The 17,302-nt window shown below is 35.8% G+C and overlaps 1 protein-coding gene across 2 annotated transcripts in view; it reads right to left on the bottom strand.

Moving 5' to 3' along the window:
- Positions 1-6,741, bottom strand: part of LOC121317050 (serine/threonine-protein kinase PAK 5-like) — a 115,629-nt gene extending 108,888 nt beyond the window's left edge. For both annotated transcript variants that reach the window (XM_041252616.1, XM_041252617.1), the window contains exon 1: positions 6,608-6,741. The gene's annotated coding sequence lies outside the window, so the exon portion shown is untranslated. The remainder of the gene's footprint in view (positions 1-6,607) is intronic.
- Between the last annotated feature and the right edge of the window lie 10,561 nt (positions 6,742-17,302).

The raw sequence follows: 17,302 nt of genomic DNA, 5'->3' as shown, positions 1-17,302 counted from the left end.
TTTTGTTGGGCTGCAGCAATGTCAGCGGGAGATGAGCGAATATAAGTGTCAACTGCTGATGAAGTCCAGCGCCACATATTTTTGATTAGGTGGATATTGATGTTAGCGCTGCCTGATAAAGTGGCTGCGCCAATTCTAAATGAATGGGGGGTTACAGAATTGTGGAGAAAGACCTGCTCTGCAAACAAGAGTGGCTAAATGTGATGAAAACTAATGCCAAGATATGACTGAGCGGGAGCAGTCGATGAACAGCGGATCTGATGGGAGAAAAGGCTTCTTGAAGGTGGAGAACAGGGTCTTGGGATGGAACAGAGATTTGAGAAGGCTCTGAAGTCGGGTGCGGATTGTGGAGTGAGTAAGGTAAGTCAGCTTGAAGTTGCTTGCAGGCGAGGAGGAAAGACGGGCTCTGCGGATATAGCTTTGCAGTGTAATGTTGTATGCCTTTATCAAACAAAGCTTTTAACCCTTTGCAGTCCTATGTTGGACCAGCTCTGACATTACAATTTTCCCTTTCCTGTCCAATGTTGGACCCTGTCCGACATCATCAAAAAGATGTAAAGCACAGATCTCTAGTCGGTTTTTCTCCAGAAAAAGCAGAGAAAACCTTCCAATGGCACAGTGCGACCGATAGGCGGCATAAGAATATCACGGACATCTGCAGAGCTTTTTGGAGATGATATATTAATTAAATTAATATTTGGATCGCATTATTGAGGAGTTTGGTGATAAAACAAGTGATCAGGAGAGGATTTATCAGTATGCACGTCTATAGAGAGCTATGTGAAAAATACAGCGAACGCGGGGTGGGGCTTGGCTAGAGATACAGTACTGAGTGTCCTTTGGCGATTCAATGCCTTTTAAACCTGTTTTACTCTGAAAAAAAAAATTAAATGAACTGCAAAGGGTTAAAAGTTTGGTGAATGGCCAATCTTTATAATGCAGGAGCAGCGGAGTCTGAGCATGGGACCGGTGTTTTGAATGGCATGGATGCTGAGCTGGAGACTGGATAGTCACAGGGTTGACTGGCGATGATGCGGCTGAAGCCAAAGAAATTAAACTGATGGAACTTAAACTACATTCGGTGTAGGTAGGATCGAAGATTAATTGATTGAAGTCGTCCGAGTCGGACGAAGATGCAAGGCGACGATGTTTCAGCATTGCTTAAGCAAGTTGTAGGTTGAGTCACTATTTGGACACAGTCTGGACGTTTGTTAAAACAAAAAAACTAGACAGGGAAGGTGTGTGTAATTTGGGTTCAAACAGGAAATTGGTAATGATAGACAGCAAATAAGAGCCCCAGCATCCACCCCTCAAATCTCGAAAAAGGATAATATTTACAGCAGCAGAGCTTGTGCCCTGCCACAAGTACTATGACAAGTGAATGTGAGTATGACAAGTGAACAGTCACAGACAAAAGAATAACATTGGTGATTTTGTTGCAGTCTGGTAATCTTTCACTGATTACCTGGCCAGAGGTGGAGCAAACTGAAAAGTAAGGCACTCTAACAATGCATATTAAAATAAGCTGTATTGTTTAGGTATTGATGGTTATCCCATGTTTGTATCTGGAACGATCCCTGTGGCACAGTATTGTACTGATTGTATATTGACTTTTCTAGCCACCCACTCGGTATATTCTCTACTTTTTTGTTTGGTTTGTTTTTATACTGTTATATTTGTATTTTCTATTCAATAACAAGAAAACAAAAACAGTGCCTCAGTAATCTACCTGAAAGAAAGATTGATTTTGTACGGTTTTGATCAAACTAAAAGATTTAAAACGTCCTCGTCAAAGACCCGTGGCTTGGCACACATACATGATGTTGATTTCCAACACAGTCTGAAACCTCGCTAGTTATCACACCCATGAGTAATCTGAATTTGGGTCCGAGTGTTCTATCATCTGGGAAACTGGGAAATCTGGGAAATGTTTGCACAAGATAATAAAATACATTTTTTCCAAAAATGCACAGATCTCTGTCATAGCACCATGTGCATAAAATCCATTATACCTGCAATTAACATTGCAGTGTTTTATCTTCACATGTAGTTAATAAACACATGGGCACACCACCAAAATGATAACCCCAAAACCCTGAAAAACACAAAGCAAAGACTATTTTACTAACTGACTAGATGAATACACTATTACAGAAAGACCTGAGCATTTCACTGTTAAGATATATGTTTAGGATAAATATGTATTTTACTTGTTATTGCTATGATTACTACCTTTCTCAATGGAGAACATACTCTAATAACTATAATTCTGAAACTAGTCAAACACAACTCAAGACTACTTCCAAGCCCCAAAATAAATTGCTTGTGTCATTTACTGGTACTTCGTCATTGGTAGTAACTTCATTAGTTGTGCTATTTCCTTCTGATTAAAAAAAACATACTAGTAACAACTACTAGGATTTGAGAAGCCCACACTGAATTTGAGTTTTTATAAAAATAGTATATATTTACATTACCTTTGCCATTTATCAGCCCAAAACTATATAGTGGCAGTATCTTACCCAATCTGCATTCTTCAGTAAACCTAGACTTAACACCTAGAGTAGACTTACTAGAGATTCATTTCAGTAACCCTACTCCCTTTTGTTTTACAAATGTACTAACTTGTTCATTCTGGCCTTGGGCCATTTATATGATCAATGCTGGTCATAATTCTAGATATTATTAACTTCATTAAAATGCAATTATCCATTCAATTAGATTCATATCAGTACATTATGTAATGGTTCAGCACTAATGCCTTTTAATATACAAACTAGTTTAAGAGGTACAGTATATCAGATTTCTTTGGATCACAGGAATGTGAGAACTGTAAGAAAGAGCAGTATCCTCACCATTATCTTTACTGGACCAGGAAATTCTCTTGTCACCTTCGCCTTAAAGTATTATAATAAATATTATAATATCTTGAAATTGTACTTTGTACATTTACAAACATGTCACATGAAAGGGGGGGTTAGTGTCAACAAGCAAATCATAGAATTTAGAAACATCTGACAAGCCAGTGTTTGGTCTCTGTGATCTTGAAAACAAAAAAGTCTCATGGACCCTTCCGGTCAGTCAATTTTAGTTGGACAATACCCCTGCGATTGTATTTTGGTTTATTTTGCACACGTTGAACTGAATGTGGGAAAACAGCCACAGTGACATGGAGACACTATGCCACAAGCACTGTGTATTTGAAAACGTTTGCAAACTAGGGGTGCAACAGTTGTGATTTTCCCAAACCGAACCGAAATCAGTATAGTCGTAAAATTCCAAAAACGAACAATATCGACAACCAATAAAACCAAACCAAAACTGATTTTTTTTTGTATAGTGAAAGAGCGTTGTTAGTCTCAGAACTAAACCAGTTGCATTTTCAGGAGCTCATCACAAACTTTGCTGCATTCACATGGTTCATATTAACTTTGTTGCTGCATTCTATTAACATATTGATTGAATTCATGTGTAACAGCCTAATCCATAGAGTCATCTACATTACAATAACAGGCTAAAATAAACCAACTTGCTAACAATAACTGCATATCAGCGCTAAAGGAATTCTGTCAGCGTCCAGCTCAAACTCCTTTCAAAACCACAATACGAAGGGGACGGCGCAATCCAGCACATACATAAACTCCTTTGCCGTGAAAAATCAGGCCCAAAATGAATCACAAGGTTGAAATAACACTGTTCATATGAATGTGCACAGATTGATGCATACAATACTTAAATAAAATCCATAAGGCGAGAATATATGTATGTAATAACATGAATTCTAGCCACATTTAAACTGAAATAAAATTGAAATAACGTGTGTTGTTGATTTTTTAGAATATTTGCATGCTGAAAACAGCAAATGCAACAAGGAGATGGCAGATACCCTTCAGTCTGTAGCCTGTACAACCGGTTTGATATTATACTTAATGAAATGAAACCCACAGGTAAAATATTGGTCAGGACTTTGATTAATGCCAGCAGTGTTTAGTAATCAGTAGTTACTTGGAGTGTGTTTATCTATGATCAAAACAGGATTACCAATAAAAATTAAAATTCGACCAACAAATATTAAAACTAAGCCATTTTATATTTCAGCAAATCAATACAAAGGCTGTTAAATTATAATTCTGATGTTTAAATATACTAAAAATTAAAAATGCAGCTTGCAGTATTGACTGTATTACCTAGACATTTGTTTACCCTCCCTCATACAATGCACTACTTAGTGACCTGACACTGTAAGCTTACTGACTTTTAAAAGCATTTTTCTAGACATTCTTATGGAGCTATAAAACTAAACTGATGTTGATAACATTGTATTTTGATTAAATACTGCACATGTATAGTTAATCTCATAGCTGACGTTTGTTCCTTCTACTGACCTTCTTTAATATTTCCTAGATTACTAAAGGTTAGTACTACCATGCAAAAGTGTACTGTATCTAATTTAGAATATTTCCCTTTCAGATTTTGACAGTAATGGGGGAGTTTCCATGTGTGTTCTAATTTTACTCGAGACACTGTGTTCGAGCCAAATGAAAAATGGCCCAATACATTTCAGGATCAGTTTGTTTTACTCGAGAAGACCCTCTTTCACGTGAGGTCATGCAAATGAAGGAGAAAGGAGGTCGATATGCAAATTAGCCATGCATAGAGTTCTCATCCTGTTTTTGCAGACAGCTCGAGAAAATGTGGTTTCCATGCACAGAGAACAAGTACACCAGAGAATCTCACCTGGAAATCACTGGTTGTCAGGGGACATCTCGTTTACGTGAAACTGTTTAAAGCACAGTGTTAAGCTGATGTAATAAATTGTGATTTTTAAATTGCTCAGGTCTGTTTTACTGCTCTTGCTCAAATTATTTTTCAAATGTCCATTGGTAGGGTGGTATATCATTAGTAGTAAATACTATTTCAACTAATTTATCACACAAATTATTAGTTAAAGAAAACAGAAATATTAATTAATAATTAATCCGGAGGTATATAATGAAACTGTCCAACCCAGCTATTGCAGATCACTATAGCTGAAAACCGGCAGAGATGTTGGATTATAAAGATCTGTGCCAGACACCTTCCACATATGCTCCCAAGGCTGTCTGGATTAAGAGCAGTGGACGTTTTCACGTGAAATACGGGTTTCCATGTGAAAATGGCTGTGGATTTTTTCCGTGTTTTATGACATGCTCACAAGTAAATGAGATTGACCCTGTCCCTCTCTGTGGCCGTTATGTTAAGCCAAAAACCTGATTATCTTGTGCTGTTCTTCCAAACGTGCATCGCCACTACAAGTGTAAATAATGACAACTCCTCCAGTGGCACTATATGGCCCATGGTCAGGACCAGGGGTAGGATGACACAGTGACAATAATTGACCATCAAGCGCTATGAATTGCTGCCTTGTCATTATGGCTGAAATACTCAAGTCACAAGGTTCACTAAATGTCTGAATGCCAGTGATTATAGTGATGTCAAAAAACTTCTTGACCATAGGCTTAATGATCTGCTCACACATAGTTCTTTTTTTATTTAAATATGAATTGAAGACAATTCTATTTACAAGGGACTTGGTGGCACAATACACCAGCATTTCACCTTCTAGGCCTGAGTTCACCACATTTTTTGCAGGTATGCCTGGATATTCTCTAAAACCTGCCACTCTCAAAAGGGAGGTTCCTTCAGGGCAGGCTTCAGGCATCATTTACAAAGCCACTGACTGTTCTATCCCTGCAATTTTTTAAAATATGTCTTAACATAAAACCAATTGCTATCTACAGTATATCACTTTGTTATGTATTTTTGTTGCGCCTCTTAAAATCACAATCGCATAGCACCACAAAATCTATATTTAAACTAAAGCAAATGTTACCTTATTTGCATATTGACACTGAATTTAGTAACTGTCTGCTTTGCAAATATGCAATGAGCTGAAAAGGTTCTATGTTGTACCTATTGTTCTAAGTTAATATGTGCATGCATTTTATATTAATCGTTTTTATTACACCCATCTAATGATCAATAACCTGCAAATAATAAATGCATCACACATTTGGTATTACCCTGAATTTAAAGCCTTTCCAGGAATGAACAATATTGGCAGACTGCAAAAACAAACATATTACCATAAAACATACAGAGAATAGCCAATGACCACACCACATAGTGTGCACATCCATTTTTTAAATGACTAATTCTAACAGACCAAATAGCAAACCCGCATACAAGTAGCGAAAAAGAAAAGAAAACACACATTTGACGTTTTTATTTTCTAGGGTCGTGAAAGTGTAAAATACTATAATATATATATATATATATATCATATATATATATATATATAATATATATAATATATATATATATATCGTGACTGCATATTAGCACCAAATCGTGACTGCATATTTGTTTATTCCTGGGTATCTTGGGAACAAGAACAATCGCGTGCTGCCAAAGAGAGATACAGTGTTATATAGCCCGTTCAATGGGAGAGAGCACTGTGAAGCACTCTGCCCAACGAGCAATGTCTGTCAAGCGGCATGTCTGTGTCCACATTAGGGCAAAAAACTGAGATATAAAAACAAACCGTGCATAAAACAAACAAGCTTACCTGCTGACTCTGATTATGAGCGTTACATTTCTGTTCTTTTTCTCTCTCTCTCGGTTCCGTTATATTACTGCCAGCGCCATGTTATTGCTCTCCTGTGTGCTTACAATCCTTATTGATGTGAAGACAGTGTGCTACAGTACATCCGGGCAGTTTGTTGAGCAGCGCTTCAGGCTGGCAGGCATTGGGAAATAATTAGAGCACCTGTGTCAAGCATTGGTGATGGTGGCGTTCGTGAGAAACATGCAAGTGCGAGATAGTGAGCTGTACAACACATGATTTGGTTCATTAGAAATATATTTAACTCGTTAACTTTTTTTTTATTGACCTAGGATTATATACAGTATAGGAGAAGAGCCTGCCAGTTGCCCATCACCCAGACAGGTGTGGTCAGGTAGTCAATTAAACCGCCCTAGACGGTTCTTGGGCTATGGTTTTCTCTGACCTTCTTTCAGTTATTATTTATGATAGAGCTGTTTCTACAGAATTTTGAAATTGTAATACTTCTAGGTAAATGTCAAAATGTAGGTGATTAATGATGGGAATCTAACGATTTTTTGTTTGTACAATATGTTGCCGTTTTAACCGGTTTTATTATTTATATTATTATAAAATCAGATTAATAGATTCGTTCTGTTATTGTTTTTTTTTCTCCAGAGGTCCTGCTGCGACTGCTAATAATAATAATAATAATATATACTAATAATAATATTAATAATAATATAATAATTCAGTGAATTTTAGTAATCATTCGATTGCATTAATACTTTTTAAGACTTTTTGGTATATTATATTTCAAAAGAATGTTATATATATATATATATATATATATATATATATATATATATATATATATATATTATATATATGCGTGTGTGCGTGTGCGTGTGTGTGTGTGTGTGTGTGTTATTTACTGTTTGGGTAGATATTTCATAACACTCAGCCCATATCTGACTGCTTTAAAATGAACATTCCCCAACCCAAACATTATCACAAAAATGGCATTAACTTGTATTTGCACAGGAACTAATACATTACCAATGAACTTAGAATGTCAACTGTAATGACTTCAAACTGATGCAAACAAACACCTCTGTAAATCAGACCCAAAACACTGTAAAGATTTATTTATTTATTTATTTATGTATTTTTAAGTGGTTAAAATGGTAAACACTGTAGATTTTCATTTTTACATGTCAAAGTATCAAACCCCTTTTGGCTTAGCAGTAGTCTGCTGTGAAAGCGATTTATAAAAAGAACAAATGATTTGTCAGTTTTAATTTATCTGTTTAATCTTCATATAAATCTTTTTTTTTTTTTTTCTTTTGCAAGATCACATTATGCAGCTAGTGTATTGGGCTTATCCCATTGTTTAAATGAGAGAAATGGCATGTACCATGTTTCAGACCATCATGACATCTTGGACTCCATTCACACATGTGTTTTTTATGGCAGGCCATCTTAGGGCCACCTTTACTCATATGTGAACACTCCAAAAATGAAAAGGCAGCCCAGGGCCAACCCAGATTTAGGCCACCGTTTCAATGTGAGCCAGGGCCTGCAATCCAGGATCAGGGCTGGCTTTTACATATATATGAACGCAAAGCAGACTTAGGGCCGCCTTTTCGTATCACATGACCAATTTGGTTATGTCGCTCAGTACTCCCATGGTGACTTGGCATATTCAGCTGCCATTGTTTATTTTGCACGCAACAATATACATAGCTACTCATAAAATACTGTTCTCATCCACAAATATTACGATTGTTGATGCACCATAACATTGTAAAAATAGTCAATAATATACAGTATATAGTTTTTCTTTTTAAATATATACCATAAAATTGCTGTTGTGCTGCGTTGAAAAAAGAAAAAAAAAATTTGTAAGAAACATTTGCTACAAATCAAGGATTACTGTATATCCCGGTCTCTCTTCCATTCTGAGTTCAGGCTATCATTCCATTTAAAAAAAAGAAAAAAGAAAAAAAGCAATTCACCACATTGTAGGCCTGCTTTTCAGTCACATATGTGAACGCACAAGGGCGCCTTGAACTGCAAGTGTGAACAGGGTTGCAGACCTAAATATGGGGCGGCCCTGGGCCAGCGCAAGAGTTTGAACAGGGTCTTGGCTAAATTCACTTATTGTTTAGTTCAGCTTTCCATTCCTAGTACAGCACTATAGAGCAGACTTCTCCTCCAAGCTGTTTTTCTATTACATATTTAACTCTTTGGGTTTCAATCAGATGGATGGTGCACATTTATTAACACCACAGATGTTTTTAATAGGAGTTTTAACTTGATCAACATCGACATTGCCCTGTTTTTTCAGAAGAATTTACAACAAACATGTTTGTCGTGCAGGTGGTCATCGTTGTGTTTTAATTGAGATGGGGCTATACTAAGATGGTAAAGTTAATAGTATGTCTTAATAGTATATGTCCCTTTAATAGTATGTGAACACGGGGTTGCACAAATTAGTTCACGTGCTGGGATTCAAGAGAATAATTAGTAATTGAATCCTGGCACAACAGTATATATAGATGCAAGTTTCACTCACTCTGGGTTGTGTCTTCGGTGAGGTGAGAAGGGGTGTGGAGAGGAGAAAATTAAAAGACAAGACAAAACAAAGCAAAGTAAAGAAATGCAATTGTTATGTTGTGCTGGAGGACCAGCACGGTGCTTGTGTGTTTTTGTCTGTTCGTCCTTGGTAAATGGTTGGATTCAACCTACAAGGAGTCTGTGTTGTTTACTGTGATACTAAACCCATTGCCTTCACCGGCACTCACTTACAACTTTGCCACACACAGACTCTTACAAAAAAAAACACATGTAAGTGCTGCGTTTGTATGCTGCGTATACAAAATCATACGTATTACAAAATACAGGTTTGCTTTGGAGAAAGATTGCATGTGTGATACCATCAAGTCTATTGGGCTTTTATGAAATGTGATCCAGATATAATGTACACTATAGGCAGATTACAAAAGGTGGCATGCATGTGTCTTTATCACTCATTGCCACAACCCCACCAACAGTCTAGTTTACTAGTGTACTGTACCTTGGCAAAAGGTAGAAGGGCTAATGAAGATTATGATAATCTTAAACTACATCCCGACATTTATTGCTGAATTCATTCATTCAAGAATACATTTATTAGATAAATAGATATTTCCGCTCTGTAAAATGGATGCTATTCACATAATTTTGATTACACTAAGTAATTCTGTCTCAGGCACATATTCTGACACATTAAAAGTATTTAGCAGATTTATATTTTGACACCTTGCCTGCTTATGCTCTTTGTGCTTTGTTACTTCATCAAGCTTTGAAGAACAAAATGGTCCAGGGGAAAACATACAGTTTGTAAATCCTTCATGGGTATAATTCAGAATATCAAAAGTAAGACAATTACTAGTAATTATATCTGCATCTGTAATACAAAAATCATTGTGCTTTGTGGGGAGTCCAAACCAATACATTCCACCAGGGACATCATAAACAGATCATAAAATCTGCTTCATATTTAATCCTAGAACAGTACAGTTTTCCAATTTTCCAAATGGCTTGTGTATTTTACTACTGGTACTTCAATATCACTGTAGGTCACTTTTAGAACCCTTACTAATGACATACTCCTCCCCACGAGATTCACCTTTCCAAAGACACATGGTGCTGGTGCTGGAGTTGGTGCTGTTATGCTTACTGAAATACATACACATCAGGATTTACTTCTTAGTCAATTTCATGCCTCCCACTTGGCCCTTGAAGGCAGCTGTTAACAGTTTTATTTTAACTGAAGACCACCACCTTCAAAGATTTGCAGAGATCAACACCTCTTAAATAATTTAGGTGTCTAAAAGTCATCCACAGCACATTATAAAAACTGTGCACATTTTGACATGCTCTTACACTTGTCCTGTAGTTTATTTGACCCTAGGTACCAGGGTTGAATTAGATAAATACGGTAAATCATGACAACTGACAACATGTTACATAATCATAAACTGCCGGACATAAAAGATCAAGGTATAATCTGGAGATTCTGACAATGAACGAAAGTTTTAAAAAGTTATCTCAAAATAAGTCATAAGTTAATTAATGTCAATATTAATGTATTCTTCCTAAATAATGTGTGACATATTTACTAAGCTTTTATTCCACAACAAATTTAAATGTTGTATGTATTTATTTTGTATGAAATTGAAACCTGTCTTAGTTGTGCTGATTAAGAGATAAGACAAAATATTTTAAAATTTATTTTTACTATATCAATTAATCAGTAAATCTGCTGGAAGGAATGAGGTATTTTACATGAGTCCTCATGTACACTTTCAGGCTGAAACTATTAAAATGCATAATGTAGTAATCATAGGAATGAAAGAGTAATTTGAAAGGAATTGCAAATAATTTAAACTGAGTCATGGAACCCTTAAGCAAATCAACCCAAGGAATAATACAGTTCTTCAATTTGGGGATTAAGCTTTTATGCACTTAAGCCTTCAAATGCTTCTAAAAGCATTGTGGTACTTAGGTTACTGCTATTTCTTAAATAATGGAAGAACTTATTCCTGAAGGTATCTTTGTGTCAACCGTTGCTATTATATATCAATGCCAAGACAGTGTGCATATTCAAAACTATATGACCTCTTGTGTATGTGGACAGAAGAGCAGCATGCAAAGTGCAATGCATTCAATATTTACAACATTCATTTTTTTTTTTTTTTAATTGTATTTGATGACCGCTTCAGAAGTGGCTGGTAAGAGCCCATATTAGAGTATTTAGAACCAGACAGTATATGCATTTTGTACACATTGCATTGCAATTGTCTTAAGATATATGAGCTGACGATGAAACAATAAATCTGAGAAAAAAAAGCTAATTAAATATGACAAATAGTAGTGTTCAAAAATCAAATGGAAAAGAATAAATGTTACATATGTAAAGTATAGTTCAAAGTTAAGTGCAGTGTTTTATATACCCAAGTGATTGTAGTGGGTGTTATACTCATGATATCACTCTATTCATAGTTCTAACAGTGGGTCTATTTTTAGAGTCTAAGTATGATTGCTCATTAACTCCAGTGGGGTTTTCCTGTATTATTATATAGAATAAAATTAATTAAATTAAAATTAATATATATATATATATATATAAAGTAGATGCCAAACTCACAATGTTTTATGAAAATTCCAATGGTCTTAAATAACGGCACAGTCAGTTTGTGATTTTTCAGATGTATAATTTGTTCTGTATCTGGCAGATATTGAACTTGGCATGATATGTAAATTTGGCATGGTTGGGGTTAAAATCATATTCCTGCCAAATCCATGTGCAGATTTGGCCAGGTGTTGGTTCACTGATTGTCAATCAGCACTGGCCACATGGTATAATGGTATATGATCCATTGTTTTGGGCTCATTTAGTTTAGGGAAAGGACTGGCGCCAGCAGGTTATGCTCCCTGTCTTTGCTTTGGGATGAGTTTGGGATGAGGTGCATTCATTTTTTCTTTAATTGCAGGTTTGTTTAAATGTTTTATTTAATATGTTAATAAAAGTGTGCAGCCGCACTAAACTGAAGTGTTCCACCTCCATGGCTGCTGTTCCTGGTGCTAGACAGCCTTGACCGCATCACTGTCTACCAAGCTAACATTCTTAAATGTCCTCAAGGCAGATGGGGCCTTGGCATTTTATGTCATATAAAGGACAGCCCAACACACCTTGTTAATGATTTCAGACTTTTGTATTAAGTGTTGGAAAGCTCTCAAAGTTGTTGTTTTTTTATGTTATTTTGTATTTAAAAGCTATACATTTTATATTGAAACCTAATAAAAAGACAATTGTTGTAACCAAACAACTTCCCCCATTTCTGTCAGTGAGAAAGTGTAAATGACTGCTATATCTTGGCCATTGTGCATGAAAATCTTTGATCAAAGTCAATGTAGACAGCTCACAGTTTGATTTTTACTTTATTGGTTTACTGCACTGAAAACATCCCGATACGTAGTTCATCAATTCTATTTCAAAACAGTTAGACTATAAATCAGTAGACTTCATATAAATAATGTATTCATAAATTATACACAGTAAACACACAATACATATCCTCTATAAATTATAACGAGAGTGACATTTATTGCATCTACTTTAAGTATAATTTATGATCCACGTGGTCACTTTTTCACTGTGTTGACCTTTTAAAACTAAGCTTATAAGCAGAAGAAATCATTGAATGTACAGAAGAGTGAAGTCAAGATACTCAATTCAACAGAGGCTCATTAAAAACAGTCCAGTGAACTGTACATCTCAACCTCCCACCAGTACCAGAAGCCCCTGACAGCAGTCTCTTTGAAACAATCTTCTGTGTTCAAGTTATCCTGGAAAGAGTTTCACAAATAAATTCTAATTATGGCTAGGGGTACAGATTTTTTGGGTAAATCGTTTTTGGGTATAATTTTTTATTTAAAATTGGGTAAATTTGTATGCGTTTATCTAAATATAATGAATAAAGAAAAACTTGGCTAAAAAGCGGGTTTTCATTCAGACGAAATTATTTTTTTATGGGTTTTGTCTTAATAATATTTTTTCTTACAGACAAATAAAACAGATGATAATATTCGTCAGAATGTATTAAACAATCTGCATTGAATACAGATTCAAGTGCCTGTTTCTGCTAGACACTATTTCACTACAAGCAGTATTTCATGCGGCTTAGATGTGAAACAGCATCCGCTCTCCATTGGGCATGCGCAACAGATACTATTTCACAGGGACAGTATTTCACATGACACCCTGTCCTGGGTACCGAAACTTAGTTTATCTGCTTTTCATCCAACGCGCATGCATTCCATCCAATCTTACAGTTGTTTTATTTTATTCAGTCCACTGGCGTTCTGTTAGAAACCAGCCTCATCACAGAAACTAAACAATTATTAAAATACTCTTGAAATGAACCAATAGCAATGGATGATCTAATTACCTTAGTTCTTGGCAGCAAGTCAATGAGCAGTTCTTTGGTAGCTTTGGCGCCAATCATTATTAAACCAATCAGTCAGTCTCATCTGCCTATGGAATTATATGATTGGTCAGTAATATTGCTGGTACACTCCACTGATCAACTACTAATTCTTTAAGAAATGGAAAGTAAAATATGGTTACTCATTAAATGAATGACATCTCAAGATTACTAAATATTTAATTTAGTCTCCTGATTAATATATATGAATATATACTTTTCTTTTAAACCTTCAAAACAATGAATATGACAGAATTTGTAAAATATGAGGCATGTGAAAGTAAAATATGAATTATCTACAGAGAAATAATATATCATTGTTTTCTTAATGTACATGACGAAACTAGTAAGTTACTGACTTTTTGAATGTTACTCCCTTGAAAATAAAATTAAAGTCATGCTAGTGTCCACGCTAGCTACGTGTTAAATTAAACTCTTCATAAATCCAGCTGGATTCAGATGTTGATGCCTGCCTGCCTGCTTGCTTGCAAATGCACAAATGGGAAAGTCAAGCCAGAGATCGGCCTGCGGCACCCAACTGGCTGGCAGTGGGGAGAAGCTGGGGTTCTGGGTGCAGATGTTTGCTCAGCCGGGGTATCCAGCCTACCCACCTGCAGGGCTTTTTTTATGGTGAATTAGTTATGTTTAATCAGTTCTTTTGTATTTTGTAGTAAAGAATGATCGTCTACCGCTATCTATACCTTTTAGAAGTATTTATTCATAGGCACTCAAATTGGCTCAATTTTTTTAACGCTTACATCTGGCTGCGCATAGGAGTATCTGCACTTTTTTGTTGAGAATTCCATGATAGCATGATGATTTTTTTGTGAAAAAAAAATGACAGAGGAAAGTGTCTCTGTATCGTGCTGAGTTCCTACAGTACTTTCAATAACAAAACTATAAGATGGTAAATAAGTTGATTTTCAGTTTTTTAAAAAAATCATTTTCTATAGAAAGAGAAAGAGCACTATTACTGTTAGAAAACAATTATTTCATAGTTGCAAGTATTGATTGGCTGATTTTATGGTTTCAGTGTCTTTGTTTAGACACTGTTGTTTGAGCTTTCATGATGGCAAGTCAAAATGAAAGCTAGTATTTTGGAGTTGATGCTGTGACATAGCTGCTGTGATGTAGCTGCACACATCTACCGACTGGCTTATGGTACTGAATTAATACACATAAGCCTGTCAATTAATGGTGTCATATTATCGCAGACAATAGTGAGCCCCATCACCTATACAAATAACTGCTCTTAAAGGCTATACAGTACATCAAAATGTCAGGTTTATTGATTTCCTTTAATCTTTTTTTTTATTGTGTCTGTATAATAAATGTTTTCACAGAATGTAAAGTTATGTGACATTTCAGGCAGGAGAATCTATAAATACACTTGCAAATTTGATTGGCAGTAAAATCCAGCAACCATCAGTTAAAGTAAAGCAGACACTTAACCAGAGAGGTAAGCTTCATTCTGCAATCAGTGGTAGCTGCCAATAGTATTCAAACCAGGTAAGTTTAAAGCTACCTCTCATTCCAGTTATTGATTTGACCTCACTTTCAGCCATGCCAGGGGGGATGGCAATCAAACTGCCTGCCTGTCTACTTGAACTGTTTTTTTTTTTACCTTTAATAAAAATGTTAATAATAGAAACAATACAAGGGAGTTTTGGCCAGTTTTAGGGAGTCTGATTAATTTATTATATTCTTTAAAATTTTACTTCTTTTTTGTGTGCTTCTACAGGTTCAAGAAAAGGAAATTATCAGTGTAACAGCCTCTGTAAATTATTTATGCTAGACTAAAGTTCATCTGTGTTCAGTTTTCACAGACTATTTATAACCCAGATTCACACTTTCTGGAAACATGTCACTTAGTAGTAGCACTTTCTTGATGCAGTTCTCCTTATATTGTTGATTCTGACTAACAGACAACTATGCTGTTTTAGTGAGTTTGCTATCTAACTGATTTTGACCTTTAGTGTTTCCTAACCATTTACTACAAGACACTAATAACAATGGAATAAAGCACTCCTTATAATAGGCAGCAGCACTTGTGACCCTATCTCTTTCATCCTCTGACTTGCAAACAGACTGGGCCCATTGTCCTTAAATGGATTGTTGTGGTAACTTTGTTACTAGGAAGTGAATCAGCACTAGTTATGTGTAGGCAGGGAGATAACTGAAAAAATACTTGAAACATAAAGCAGTTATTACTAACCAACTATTCATGCATTTCCATCTGCAATTTAGAACTAAAATGTGCAGTTTTGAAAGAAAGAAACATATCTTAAAGCAAACATGTTTTTCATCTAAAAAAATGTCTGACACTTTAAGTTAAATATGATCCTTAACCTACCAGCTGCTTGCCCAGTTGACTTACACGCTTTGCAGCCTGTAACATCCTTTGACCCCAAAGATACTTAAGAGAAACAGCAACAAACTACCTGAGAGTAAAGTTAGACAAGCAAGCAGAGTTGAACTAGAATCTTTAACCTAGTATAGTATAGTATACTTAAAAAAAAGAAAATACATGTTTGCTATACATAAAGAGTGAATAGAACTGCATCACAGGTACGACTTATGAATTAATTTCATTCAACACACAGTAACCACTTGAAAGACAAAACTGACAACTCCTTTAAAGAAGCAGCTGGTCCTAACTGCCGAAAAAATGGGACATTAATTGATGCAGAATGTCTGTTTTCGTCATCAGTATCTTTGTCTAATAGGGACACTGTTTCAGTCAATGGGGGCAGAAGGCTACAGAATCATTGAAATCTATTTGAAATACAGGTTATCCTGTAATTAGTCTGTAAATAGAATAATATGTCTCTCACTTTCTGCCCTTGGTAAACATTGAGACTGATATACATTTTCTAATTACTGTATTTAAACACATCCCTGGGTATTTATTCGTTGACTTCGTTTTCCAAATGTTAATTTAACCAGTAATTTTATTTGAACATATTTACATCATTCCTTGGTTAAGATTAACTGGAGGCATTCACTTGGCACTGGTGTTCATTAGAATGATGTTTGCTTGTAATCGGGGTATATCTGAGAGGTAAATATAGATCGAGGAAATCCCCAGTGATGCTCAAGTTTATTTATGAACCTCAGCATTTTATGCTCTAAAAAGTAAGCTGATAACATTTGCAACACTGATGAACATCAAAACAAGTCAGCAGATGGTCTCATTGATGTATAACTCCTGGCTTTAGAGAAATAGATTATGTAACAGTTAACCTATTTAAAGAGTGACCTCACTGGTAAAGTATTGTTACATGTATCATTGAAAAAATATTTTGTTAGCCACTGTCTATGCTGTTCATGTCCAGAATCTGTTGAGTTCGTTGGTGAAGACTGGAGGCAGGCACTATAGTCCGTTCTGTGCCTTCCAGAAACTAGCCGTTCTGGCTGTGTTGCAACCTGCTCCTGCACTCAGCCATACTCTGGTGAGCTACTCTCTAACCCCTTGGACACCGCAAGCTAGTTTATGCCACCATATGGCCAGTGAAAGTGAGCCTTTTCTTTTTACATCCTGAACAGCAAAGAGACATTCATTTTGAAAGGAGCAAAAAACAAAGTGTTCATTTACAAATTCAATTTAGCTTGGGGGGAAAAAGGTTATTCAGTGGCCTACAAGTGTGCAAGGTTTTGCCAAATCTTCCCTTGTCCCTACTGAAAA

This window comes from Polyodon spathula, chromosome 6, assembly GCF_017654505.1.
Source record: "Polyodon spathula isolate WHYD16114869_AA chromosome 6, ASM1765450v1, whole genome shotgun sequence".
Taxonomy (NCBI): domain Eukaryota; kingdom Metazoa; phylum Chordata; class Actinopteri; order Acipenseriformes; family Polyodontidae; genus Polyodon; species Polyodon spathula.
The sequence above is the reverse complement of the archived record's forward strand: the minus strand, read 5'-3'. Positions and strand labels throughout refer to the sequence as shown.